This window comes from Aethalodelphis obliquidens, unplaced genomic scaffold (genome assembly GCF_003676395.1).
Source record: "Aethalodelphis obliquidens isolate GAN/ISIS:26980383/991018 unplaced genomic scaffold, ASM367639v1 scaffold22, whole genome shotgun sequence".
In the NCBI taxonomy this organism is placed as follows: Eukaryota; Metazoa; Chordata; class Mammalia; order Artiodactyla; family Delphinidae; genus Aethalodelphis; species Aethalodelphis obliquidens.
Genome location: NW_020837966.1, coordinates 5,717,758 through 5,731,009, shown reverse-complemented (window position 1 = coordinate 5,731,009; position 13,252 = coordinate 5,717,758). Strand labels below are relative to the sequence as shown.

At 42.7% G+C, this 13,252-nt stretch overlaps 1 protein-coding gene and 1 pseudogene across 2 annotated transcripts in view; both read left to right on the top strand.

Annotated features, from left to right (window-relative positions):
- Positions 1-13,252, top strand: part of ARHGEF3 (Rho guanine nucleotide exchange factor 3) — a 272,463-nt gene that overhangs the window by 106,620 nt on the left and 152,591 nt on the right. The gene's annotated exons all lie outside the window — the stretch shown is intronic.
- LOC113628021 (oxysterol-binding protein-related protein 9 pseudogene) lies at positions 4,139-6,035 on the top strand (annotated as a pseudogene).

Below are 13,252 nucleotides of genomic sequence, written 5' to 3'. Positions count from 1 at the left end.
GGAAAACATGCCTATCCTCAGCTTGACTGGAAGCTGTCAAGTTACTCTCCAGTCTGTAACTCTCCCTGTAGCCTTGGATGAGAATCCTCATTTCTCCAACCCTTAGTATTGTCAGGCTTTTAATTTTGCCAATCTGATGGATGGATGTGAAATGGCATCTTGTTATTTTAACCGCACACACACACACACACACACACACACACACATCTTCTTGATCCACTCATCCATTGATGGGCACTTAGGTTGTTTCTATATCTTGGCTGTTGTAAATAATCGGGCATTAGGCTTGAGTCCTCAAAAGATATTCAGGGAAGGTGCCTTTGTCCACTCATTCAACACACGTTGGTGGATCACCTTCTTTGTGTAGTGCTCTGGGCTGTGCTGGAATCTTGACACAGACATTGTGTTTCAAAACCATAATTTACAGCTACGATTATTGTCATCTGTGACTTTGAGGCAAAAACAGAATATCATATTTACTTCTAGAAAGTGTTTCCCAATCTCTGCCATTCTCATTCCCCCCGCCCCTTACCCAGCAATCTCCTTGGCTACGTGTTGTCATACACGCGTACAATGTTAGAAGGAAACTTTGGAGGTCACCTGGTCCAATGCCCTCGTCTTACACATAACGAAACTGAGATCCAGAGCAGGAATGTGAAATGCCTAAGGTCATACAGTTAGTTCGGTGCCCTTAAAAAATAGGTAACCACTGGATAATTGTTCTCTATTTTGCTACTTATGCATCAGATCAGAGAGTAACAACACTTGTGATCTGGCAACTTCTGATGAAAATTTATAAAGCAGACCTATAAATTGTGCACATTGTAAGTAAGCTAGAAAATATATACAAATGTAAGTTTTAAAAACTACTTAGGTTTAAACTTTCTTTTCTTCACAGAAGCATTTCGTATTTGTGGTCAAGGTGTCTAGACATTTTCAACATAGAGCGTTATTTAATTCCTCATTTGAGTGATTTTCATCATCAAAATATTTTTTATAGTATACTCTAAAGTGGGCATCACTTGGTCCTAATGATATGTAGCATAAGTTTGAGAGGCAGACAGTGACAACAATGAAACCTCCCACACAGCTGACCAGGAAACAGATCCAACAGGCCTCACTTCCGATCACTCCCCAAAGCTTAGCCTCCACCCCTCCCCTCCCAAAAAGGGGAAGGAAGAAGGTTCAGAAAAGATAATGTGCCCATCCTTTAACAAAGCTTGGCCAACCCTTTGGGTCCCCCAAGTGCTCCTGTTTCCTGTGGCTAAAGTTAGACCTGTTAGATACAAATTTCATTTTTAATCCATGACTGGGCAGATGGAGGGCTACAGATCTTCTCCAGAAAGGACGGGCATGTGTTGGGGGGGTGGGGTTGTGTAGGAGTCTCTTTTCACTCATTCCAGGGAAGAGGGCAACAGAGTGTCACTTTTTCTGTACTTGTCAGGAGCAGCAAGATCGTGGGCCAGTTACTTTGTGTGACAGTTATGAGAGGGAGTTTCCACAAAGAGAGTGTTTCCTAAACCTCACTCATTTATGAATCATCTTTTACCATAGCCCTTAACATTGTAAAACACTTAATAGTTTTCTACAGACCGACAGTTTTTCCCTTATAGTTATCTTTAATGGAAAGGTTGTATTATTATAATGTAAAACCAGTATGCTGGCCCAAATTTGAATATAGATATTAAGATAAATAGATACCCACAAAACAGAGTAACTAAATTCTAGCTAGATGCTGTTGCCCGAGTCTCTTCGCACCCTGGAGAGAGGGAAAGATTGAGGTTGGTAAGCACTGGGTGGGTGTTAAAGGTGAGGTAGCCCCAGTCTGATGGACTGAGAATGGACAGTGAATTAAAAACATGATAACTTTCCTACGTGATCTGCTGCTGGGTAAAGCCTGTCAGAGCAGACTCTCCCAATGCCCCACTCATATTGCCTAGGCTCACTCCAGAAATCACCTCCAGAGTCCCCTAGACCCATTTATGACTTCCTGTGTCCTTCAACTTGCAGGGGTTTCCAGCCAAGGGGGTTAACGTCCCGAGCGGCCCCTCCCCATCAGTGAGAGGCAGGAGTTGGTGGATTAAATACTTCCACCTCCCCACCCCTTAGTGGAAAATTATGAGGTGTGTCTTACACAGTCTCTCGGGGGGGGGGGGCCCCAGTGGGTTTTACTCCGGCTGCCCACAGCTGTAACCTGGTGGCTTTACAACTTTTTGTGGCCTCCCTCCTTTTGCCACCTCACTTTCCCACTCCCCACCAGTTCTTCCTGGGGATCACCTCCCACGTGAACAGCTTATACCTAAATCTTTACCCAGGATCTGCTTCGGGGGGGAGCCCAAACCAAGGCAGCTGGTAAGCATACTGCCTAGAATGATCTTACAAGCCACAAGGTACCAGACTGATCCTTTGGGAAACAGTACCCCAAGGTATATATCCAAATGGTGTAAAGCAGCATCACTTTTCTTTCTTTAAAGTTCAAAAATATATTGAAATTCTTGGTGTTCAGCTCTCTCTACCATTTTCCCTAACATATTGGTGATACTCTGTTCTGATGAGTAACATCGTTTTCCATTTTTGCTGTTCCTCTTTCAATATGGTATTACCATTTGCTAACAAACTTAGTGTTTCCAAACTTGCCTGTAAATTTAATTTACTGTGTGGCATTTGTCCATTGGTTGTCAATCTGAGATATCCAGTGAGTAGAGCAGCACTGTCAGTCTGTGGCTGCTGAAAGTAAATGTTTGTTGATGCATCAGTGATGAGCCCAGGCTAAAACGCAGCAGGCAAGTGTTGCCAAACTCAGAGAGCCACTTTCTGGCAAACCTTTTACAATATCCTGAGGTGAACCAGGCCTTTAAAATTAGGGAGATTAAAAAAGTACTTCTGCAAGATGAAGTTTCTGTTTTGGCCTGAGTCTTATTGGCAGGTTGAAGGCAGGACTGAAGTTCTAATGGGGAAAGTACTTCTTATCTTCAGGGTTGGGCCCGTGCCAAGGAGGTCCTGTCCTGTGAAACCTATCAACAGATTGTTCAGAGAGTGGTGAAGTCTAGGGTGAGATATATCCCACAAGAAGTCAGAAGCATCTTTAATTGGCATGGGATCAAGAAGTCCAAGAGGAAGGCAGGAAGAGGGCCACCTTCATGGACAGAGCTCTGCACTCAGCAGGGCTCCACTATGTGGGCACATAACGTCCAATAAATATTTGTTTAATATTTGAACAAATCAATGCTTGGTAGTCAAACTTGCTTTGGGTTTTTAGGGATGGTGGCCTCAGAATGAGTATTCACCACAGAAGAGCCCCTATACATTCTTTCCTTCCCAAGACCAACTACATAATTTGCAGGGGCCAGTGAAAAATGAAAATTCAGGTCCCTTGTTAAAAAGTTAAGAGTTTCAAGATGGTGACCGCAAAGCTTTATACTCTATGTGCCCACATAACAGAATGCGCTAGAAGTACCACAGTAAGTGAACTTGATCTGGTTTCCGCATTCTTTGAACTTAGCTTGAGGGAGGAGACAGACGTTAACCAAGTTATCACACAAGTAAACGGTAACATTTTTTTTTTTTTTTTTTTTGCGGTACGCTGGCCTCTCACTGTTGCGGCCTCTCCCGTTGCGGAGCACAGGCTCCGGACGCGCAGGCTCAGCGGCCATGGCTCACGGGCCCAGCCGCTCCACGGCATGTGGGATCTTCCTGGACCGGGGCACAAACCCGCGTCCCCTGCATCGGCAGGCGGACTCTCAACCACTGCGCTACCAGGGCAGCCCCAAGGGTAACATTTTAATAGGGTTAGTACAACAAAGAGGAGGCACATGAGGCTGAGAGGCCATAACTGGGAGATTTAATGTGGTTTGGAGCTATCTTGGATGTCAAGCTGATATCTGAAGGATGAGGAGGAGTTGGCTGAGAGAAAAGGGGGAGGAAAGAGGGTTCCAGGCAGAGGAAACATGGGGAAAGAGGAATTGGGATTATGGGAGGTTGGAGCGCAGAGCAAAGGGAATGAAGTTAGAGACGAGAAGTAGACCAGGCATCAGCCTCGTGATCCAGCAGAGGAGGGAGAAGAGGGGGTGCCCAGAAGCAGCCCTCGGCTCCCTTCCCTGGAGGCACAGAGGGTGGGGGCCTTGGCTTGACGGCTACTTGCGGAGGTTTGGATTCAGGATTTGTTCCTAGTGTCCAAGACTTTGATAAGAAACTTACAGAGGCTGATGCTTACTTACAGATCTTGATAGAACAGTTAAAGCTTTTTGATGACAAACTTCAAAACTGCAAAGACGATGAACAGAGAAAGAAAATTGAAACTCTCAAAGAGACAGCAAATAGCATGGTAGAATCAATTAAACACTGCATTGTGTTGCTGCAGATCACTAAAAGTACTATTAATCCTATGGATGCAATATATCAGCCTAGTCCCTTGGAACCTGTGATCAACACAATGCCCTCCCAGACTGTCTTACCTCCAGAACCCACTCAGTTGTGTAAGTCAGAGCAGCGTCCATCTTCTCTACCAGTTGGACCTGTATTAGCTACTATCTTGGGACATCATCAGACTCCAACACCAAACAGTACAGGCAGCGAGCACTCACCACCTAGTAGCAGTCTCACTTCTCCAAGCCATGCCAGCTTGTCTCCAAACACAGTCCCAGAGTTCTCTTATTCTAGCAGTGAAGATGAATTCTATAATGCGGATGAATTCCATCAGAGTGGCTCATCCCCAAAGCACTTAATAGATTCCTCTGGTTCTGCCTCAGTCTTGACACACAGCAGCTCAGGAAATAGTCTAAAGCGCCCAGATACCACGGAATCAGTTAATTCTTCCATGTCCAATGGAACAAGTGATGCTGACCTTTTCTATTCACATGATGATAGAGATGATGAAGGGGAGGCAGGGTTGGTGGAAGAGCACAAGAGTGTTATCATGCTTCTGTTGTCACAGGTTAGGCTTGGAATGGATCTTACTAAAGTAGTTCTTCCAACATTTACTCTTGAAAGAAGATCTCTTTTAGAAATGTATGCAGACATTTTTGCACATCCGGACCTGTTTGTGAGTATTAGTGACCAGAAGGATGCCAGAGACTGAATGGTTCAGGTTGTAAAATGGTACCTCTCAGCCTTTCACACAGGAAGGAAAGGATCGGTTGCCAAAAAGCCGTACAACCCCATTTTGGGTGAGATCCTTCAGTATCACTGGACATTACCAATGATACTGAAGAGAATGTGGAGCTAGTTTCAGAAGGACCAATTCGCTGGGTTTCCAAGAATAGCATAACCATGATCCACCAGTTTCAGCCTTTTATGCTGAGTGTTTTAACAAGAAGATACAATTCAGTGCTCATATCTGGACCAAATCACAATTCCTTGGGATGTCAATTGGGGTGCACAACATAGGACAGGGCTGTGTCTCGTGTCTAGACCCTGATGAACATTAATTCTCACATTCCCCAATGGTTATGGAAGGTCTATCCTTACAGTGCCCTAGGTGGAACTAGGTGGAGAACGCAATATTAATTGTTCCAGAACTGGCTAAAGTGCCAATATCGTCTTCCGCACTAAACCTTTCTATGGGGGCAAGAAGCACAGAATTACTGCTGAGATTTTTTTCTCCAAATGACAAGAAGTCTTTCTGCTCAATTGAAGGGGAATGGAATGGTGTACTGTATGCAAAATACTCAACAGGGGAAAATGTAGTTTTTATAGATACCAAGAAGTTGCCTATAATCAAGAAGAAAGTGAGGAAGTTGGAAGATCAGAATGAGTACGAAACCCACTGCCTTTGGAAGGATGTCACTTTCAACTTAAAAATCAGAGACATTGATGCAGCAACTGAAGCCAAGCATAGACTTGAAGAAAGACAAAGAGCAGAAGCCCAAGAAAGGAAGGGAAAGGAAATTCAATGGGAGACAAGGTTATCTCATGAAGATGGAGAATGCAGGGTTTATGATGAACCATTACTGAAACGTCTTGGTGCTGCCAAGCATTAGGTTGGGAAATGCAAAGTTTGCTCCTGGTGACCAGGGCAGGAGGCATAATGAAGTAACAGTCTTCCTTTGGGAGAACCTGTTCACTCCCTTCTTATTGCAGTGGTTCCTGTCTCCTGGACTTTCTGATGCAGATGAACAATTGAAGCGAGAAAAGCTTCCCTTTTTCCTGTTCTGTGGCAGTTACAATGTTGACTTGGATCTTGAGAAAAACTTCAGGTTTTGAAAACAAGATGTCTGCTCCTTTTCCAAATCCCATGTTATAAATCTTAGTCTCAAATTCTGCACTCTAGTATTGCTGTTGAAATATACAACATATGTTTCCTAGTTCATATAATCTTGGGTTCTCTCTCTCTATATATATTCACATATATACATGTATATAATATAGGTGATGCCAGAGTTTTCATAAATACTCCATCTACTGTAAATATTGGTTCCTCTGAGTTGTTTTAGAAAATTTAGCACAGCGTATTAAAATCACGTGTTAGGAAATTTCGTGGTCTCACCTACAATAACTTTTATTTTGGAATTGAACTGTATTAAATTGTATCTAACTCTGGACTACAGTTTAATTATACTCAGTGCTTCTTAAGGCTTCATAAAGTAATTTTTCCAACCTTTAAAAAAAAAAAGTAGACCAGACCTGACTTTGCATAGGGTCTTACAGACACTAACAAGTCTTGAGAAATTCAGGACCGTGTTCATGACTAACAATAACACAAAGATGAGTAAAATTATTCACCCTTAATTTCTCTTCAAATAAACTGAGAAAGAAAATTGCCTCAGTACAGTTCTCATGAACATGAAAGAAAATTGCCTCAATACAGTTCTCATGAACTTGAAAGAAAATTGCCTCAATACAGTTCTCATGAACTTGAAAGAAAATTGCCTCAGTACAGTTCTCTTATTAATAGGAGATGATGTTCTTCCACATAATCATGTTCATGGACGCTGGCCAATCAGAACAGGCACCAGATATGGAACCAGCACACATCCATGGGCATTGGCCAATCAGAACAGGCATTAGGGACTGTGTGTGGAAGGAGAGAACTTGAACCTTTAATGATGAGGGGCCTTTAGGAGCTCTAACTCCCCATCTATCCCCATCTTTGCTTGGTTGGCTCCATCCCATCACTTAGGTGTCATCTCAAATGTTCCTCCTCTGAGAAGCTTCCCTGACCTTTCTCTCCGGTAGTTTTACCCCTCCCCACCTTTCATAGGCTTTCATATTACCCTGGTCTACTTTCTTCATAACACTTAGTACACCCTAAAACTAGCTTTTTTATTTGCTTATTGTTTTATCGTCTCTGTCCCCTTTGAGGGCAGGAACCATATCTCTTTTGTTAACCAATGTATCTACAGCAGCTTGCACAGTGCCTGGCACCTAATAAGTACTCAATAAAATATTTGTTGAATGAATGAAACTATAGAGTGAAATTCATTCATCTGAGTCTCTTGTTGTTCCTGGATTATTTATTTATTTATTCATGCATGCATGCATGCTGCTCCGGGTCTCAGTTGTGGCATGTGGGATCTTTAGCTGCGGCATGAGAACTCTTAGTTGCAGCATGCATGCGGGATCTAGTCCTCTGACCAGGGATCTAACCCAGGCCGCCTGCGTTGGGAGCGTGAAGTCTTAGCCACTGGACCACCAGGGAAGTCCCTGGATTTCTATTGCCAAGAAATGAGAAATACTGTGGGTCCCAGAGTCAAAAATGGAATTTTATGGATGGCACATCTTGGTGTTTTAGTCTTTCTGAAAAGAAATTCTACAGTTTTATATTCACTATTTTGGATTCATTTGTTCATGTGTGTCAGTCAACAAACATTTGTTGAGCTTGTCCTGTGTGCTGGATTAGTCCTTAGAAGTGCCCAGGAAAGATCTGGACATGAAAGAATTCTACTCTTAGTAAAACACTGATTTCCTGGGAAATGGATTAAATGCTGGATGAATATGCTTTGATTCTGCAAAATCCAGATCTCAGTTTCAGACCTCAGGATAAAAGTGATTGGGATGGGCTTTGAAGCAAAAATTCAGGATTAGAAAATTTAGCAAAAAGTCCTTTCCCCCTCCCTGCAGCCCACTTGTGGCTTATCACAACTTTTGCTTTTTTACTCAAAACTTGACAGGACATGATAGTGCTGCTGAAGGAAGGATTCCCTGAATACCTGCATGTCCCTGGGGTTTGGCGGCCCTTTACCTCTCTCCTATAATTTGGGGTTGTGATGAGGCCCTCCTCCACTTTCAGAGACAGCTGCAGAAGGAAAATGTCCCTCTAATCACAGTTGACATCTTTCCAGACACCACATCAGAAACGGTAACTGGCTTTCACGTTATTGTTCTGACAGCTTCTTTGCAGACTATTGCCAGGAGCATTTTCTCAAGTTAGTCAAGACTAGTCTGAAAACTGGTGGCCTCCTTTGTGCAAATGAACTCCAGTTGGACAAGGAGAGAGGTCCAGTCCTTCCAGAGGCCACATTCTGAGGAACTACATTAAGACACATTGTTGGCATATTCAAGTACATTGTTTTGAGGGGAGGGGTATTACCTATTACACAGTTATTTTCCTTTTAGCTGTTTCTTTCTACTGAGAGAAACATCTTTAAAAATAAAGAGCCTCTTGTGAGAATTTCCAGTTTTGTTTGGAAGAGAGCTATTTTGATCAAACAAGCCTTAAATTATATTCTTCTCAGGCCTAAGGAATTGTGTCCCAGCTAATACCCAACCAAGTTCTGCTGAAGTGCCTGGGCAGTCTCACTGCCTTGTAGGATCCCGGAGCCTGCAGGCACCAAGGGTTAGCAGATCCTGCAGAGCTGAGCCCTGAGGACCTAAGGCCCCCTGGAGTTGGGCAACCGGTGGATATCAGATGCCCTGAAGAGGAATGAGTGTCTATGGGCTTGTCTTTTTCTTGAGGAGTGGTGAGAGTGTGCAGGTTATTTGTGAACTTATTTTACTGTTGGCAACTTAGTATTATTTCAAACTTATAGAAAAGTTGCAAGTCTAAGATAAGATACTTCTGAATACTCTTTAACCACCTTCACTGATTGTTTACATTTGCTTTCTCTGTGTCTCTGTGTATCAGCCTCTCAGTAGATAGATAGATAAATAGATAGATATGGATAGTTAAAGATAGATAGAGATATAGAATATATGTATTTAACATATAAATGTAAATTATTTTTCTTCCTATTTGAGAATGAATTGCAGACATTACACCCCTTTAGCCCCAAATACTTCAGTGTAAGAACAAGAGCATCCTCACACAGTATGATTATCAGAAGCAGAAAAATTAACATTGACAAAATATATTAACTCCTCCACCATTCTTTTTTTTTTTAATTTATTTATTTATTTTATTTTTGGCTGTGTTGGGTCTTCATTGCTGCATGTGGGCTTTCTCTAGTTACGGCAAGCAGGGGTTACTCTTTGTTGCAGTGCGTGGGCTTCTCATTGAGATGGCTTCTCTTGTTGTGGAGCACAGGCTCTAGGCACGCAGGCTTCAGTAGTTGTGGTGCTTGGGCTCAGTAGTTGTGGCTTGCGGGCTCTAGAGCTCAGGCTCAGTAGTTGTGGCACACAGGCTTAGTTGCTCTGTGGCATGTGGAATCTTCCCGGACCAGGGCACGAACCCGTGTCCTCTGTATTGGCAGGCGGATTCTTAACCACTGCACCATGAGGGAAGCCTCCACCATTCATTTTTAAAGTTTGTCAACTGTCACAATAATGTATTTTATAGCTGTTGTTATTCCTGGTCTAGAGTCCAATTCAGGGTCATGCATTGCATTTATTGTCACATATTCTTTTGTCTCCTTTAATCTGGAACAGTTCCCCAGGCCTTTTTGGTGTTTCTTGATTTTGACAGTTTTGAAGAGTAGAAACCAGTTAGGTTGTACAGTTTCCCTCAATGTGGGTTTATTAGATGTTTCTCCATGACTGTCTTTGGATTATGCATTTTAAAAAAATATCTGGAGTGATGGAAGAATACTTTTTTTAAGCTGTGCATTTTTCACAGGAATATGACAGAAGTGATATGGTGTCTTTCTCTGTGTATCACATCAGAGGATACACGGTATCAGTTTGTACCAGTATTGGTGACATTAGCTTTGGTTACTTAGTTCAGGCAGCATTTTCTAAATTTCTCTGTTGTAAAGTTACAATTTTTCCCTTTTTAAATTACAAGGAAATTGAAACTGTGGAAGAGTCCTATCCCTCATGAAATGTTAACCCACTAGTTTAGCATCCATCGATGATTTTTTAACTCCATCATCCCTTCTATGTTTATTAGTGTTCCATACAGAAGAGGTGTCCCTGCACCATTTATTTATTCATTTATTTAAATCATATATATTATATTTATTTATATTATGGGGTCATGGATCTCTGTTTTGGCTAGTGAGAGCCCTATAAGTTGGTGCCTCATCCATCATTCTTAGAGTACTTCATTACTTTTGATACATCAACATGTTTCAGGCTCATCTTGTATTTTCCCTACCCCAGCCCTAAAATCAGCCTCTTCTCCAAAGAGCTCTGGGTCCTTTTAGTGGAGACTGGTACTTTGAAACCAAGATCTGGGCATTTGGTGTGTTCATTGCTACTAGGGTGTCATTGCACGAATATGTGTGTATGTATAACCATGAATTCATTCTGATGCCTCCAATTCCAATCTACGTATATGCATCTATTTTAAAAAACTTTAGGTGTGCCTTCTGGGCACACTGGGCAGTTGTCCCAGTACCTAGATAGCCTATAATGGGGTGTGTGTGTGTGTGTGTGTGTGTGTATGTACACATGCTTAGGGTATATAAGTATATGATAGCACCAAATAAAAAGTGATAGTGGGCTTCCCTGGTGGCACAGTGGTTGGGAGTCCGCTTGCTGATGCGGGGGACAAGGGTTCGTGCCCCGGTCTGGGAGGATCCCACATGCTGTGGAGCGGCTGGGCCCGTGAGCCATGGCCGCTGAGCCTGCGCGTCCGGAGCCTGTGCTCCACAACGGGAGAGGCCACACCAGTGAGAGGCCCGCGTACCACAAAAAAAAAAAAAAAAAAAAAAAAAAGTGATAGTCTCCTTCCTCCTACCCCAGACTCTGTCTCCAATGAACACTACATGTGCTTCCTTACAGAAAGAAATTTGATTCATACAATCGGGATGTATGTATATATATGTAAATAGATAGATATAGATATGTATGTATTTTCCTCTTCTAATTTTAAGAATTTGACACAGTAGGAAACGTGCTGTGCATACAATTTTATTATTATTATTATTATTACTATTACTCAATATATCCTGGAGGACCTTCCATACATTGTGTAGCTCTACACTATTCTTTCTAATTGTATAGTGTTTCATATTATATGGATGGACCATAGTTTTGTTTAGCCAGTTTCTTTTGGTGACATTTTGTTTCCAGTATTTTGCTACTTATAAACAGTGCTACAGTAAACATCCTTGTGTGTGGATCTTGGTGAAAGTATATCCCACCGTTATTCCTACCAACTATTTTACTGATAGATATTGTCAGAGTATCTTCCAGAAAGTTTTCTGTGGTTATATAGCCTAATCCTTCTGCCTGCAGTATCTAGGGACAGGTTAAATGATGATGACGTTCTGCCTTGACACCTCTAAGGCTCTTGATACAAGTCTCCAGCAGTACCGATGTTCCCACCCAGCCAAAGGAGATCAAAAAAAATCAAACCAACCTTCCATCTTAAAACTCTAATTAAATCCCTATTTAAGTTGTTGTTTCTCACCTTAATTTAAAGTCTGCAGGTCTAATCTCTCCATGCAAGGATGAACGTCACCTGGTGAATAGAGATGCAAAAAAGTAACATTGTCTGCTCTTGTTAGCCCTGAGGGCTTGTGCTTAAAGCATTTGGTCTCTGATTAGTAACCAAATGACAAAAGCCTCCTATTAGTCTTGTTGAGACTCCTTTCTGCTGGAGGAGTGTGTGGATAGACTGTGAAGCGAAGCCTGGAGAAGTAGAAGCTGTGACTCCCTCTGGCTCCTGGACTCTTCCCAACCTCTGATCAGAGAGGAAGCCAACTCAGCCCTTTCTGTGTCTTTCACAAGGGACAGTCAATGTGAAGGTCGTTCAGTTTTAAATTTCTTCCCAGCCTTATCTTTAAACACCCATGTAAATTGACATTACGTTCTTCTTAAAATATACAAATAATGGCTTGCATGGCTTCCCACAAAGTCAAGTTGATGGACCATTTTTATTCTGTGGCTTTACCTGCCTTCTAGTACACTGCTAGTTTTAGAAGCACAGAGCCACGTTCAGCTTGTCTTAGGTTCAGTGCCCCAGAAGCAGACCCAGATACAAGTGCGAGTAGTTTATTTGGGAGGTGATCCCCAGAAGCACTGGTGAGGGAGTGGGCAAGAGAAGAAACAGGGAAGGGAAGGAAGCCGCTACAGCATGTGATCATGAACAGGTCAGCTCTGTGGGCAACTGGGGCTCAATCCTGCTGAGGACTTCTAGGAGACTGTGTGGCAGCGATTCTCAAACTTTGCTGCGCAATAGACTCACCTGGGGAGCTTCCGGAACTCCTGTTGTTCAGAATCCCTGGATAGCAGGAGTCAGGACCCCGGAGCATTTTAAACTCCCCTGGTGATTCCAATGCATAGTCAAAGCTGAGAGACTGTACCTCTGAGTTGTCCCCTCAAGCTTTAGGAAGCTGGGGTGTTTCCCTACCAGCTCCAGTTCATCATGGGTTGAGGGCTGCTCCTGGTGACACTAACGCCCAAGCATTTCTGGCCTGTGGAAAGCCAAAGCATGCCAGGGAATGGTGACTGCTCAGGCGATGTGGGCCAGCAGTATCAGCTACACAATTAGCTGGATATGATATCAAATCCTGGCTTTGTTCACCCACTCACAGAGCAGTTTTAATGAAGTCATTTAAACTCTTTAAGCCTCAGTTTCCTCGTGTGTAATAACTTCTTTGTCCAAGCTGTAAGGATTAGGTATAATATATGGAAAGCACTCAGCATACAGTGGATTCCTAATAGATCGTTGTTTTAAACCCAGCGAGGGGAAGGAGGGAGGGAAGGAAGGGACTACTTCAAGTGGCCAGAATATGCCATAAAGAAACTAAGCTTTAGCAACTCAGATTGTGAGTTCTAGTCTGGTTAGACAACACCAAATAGTTCTACCAGGGAATCTTTTTTTTATTTAAAGGAATGTTCTGATCAGTTGTCAGGATTTACAGAGTGGCTTAGCAGGTGCAGTCCATTTCCCCAGCATGTTCCATCTCTGCTTCGTGTGGCAAGTTGCCCC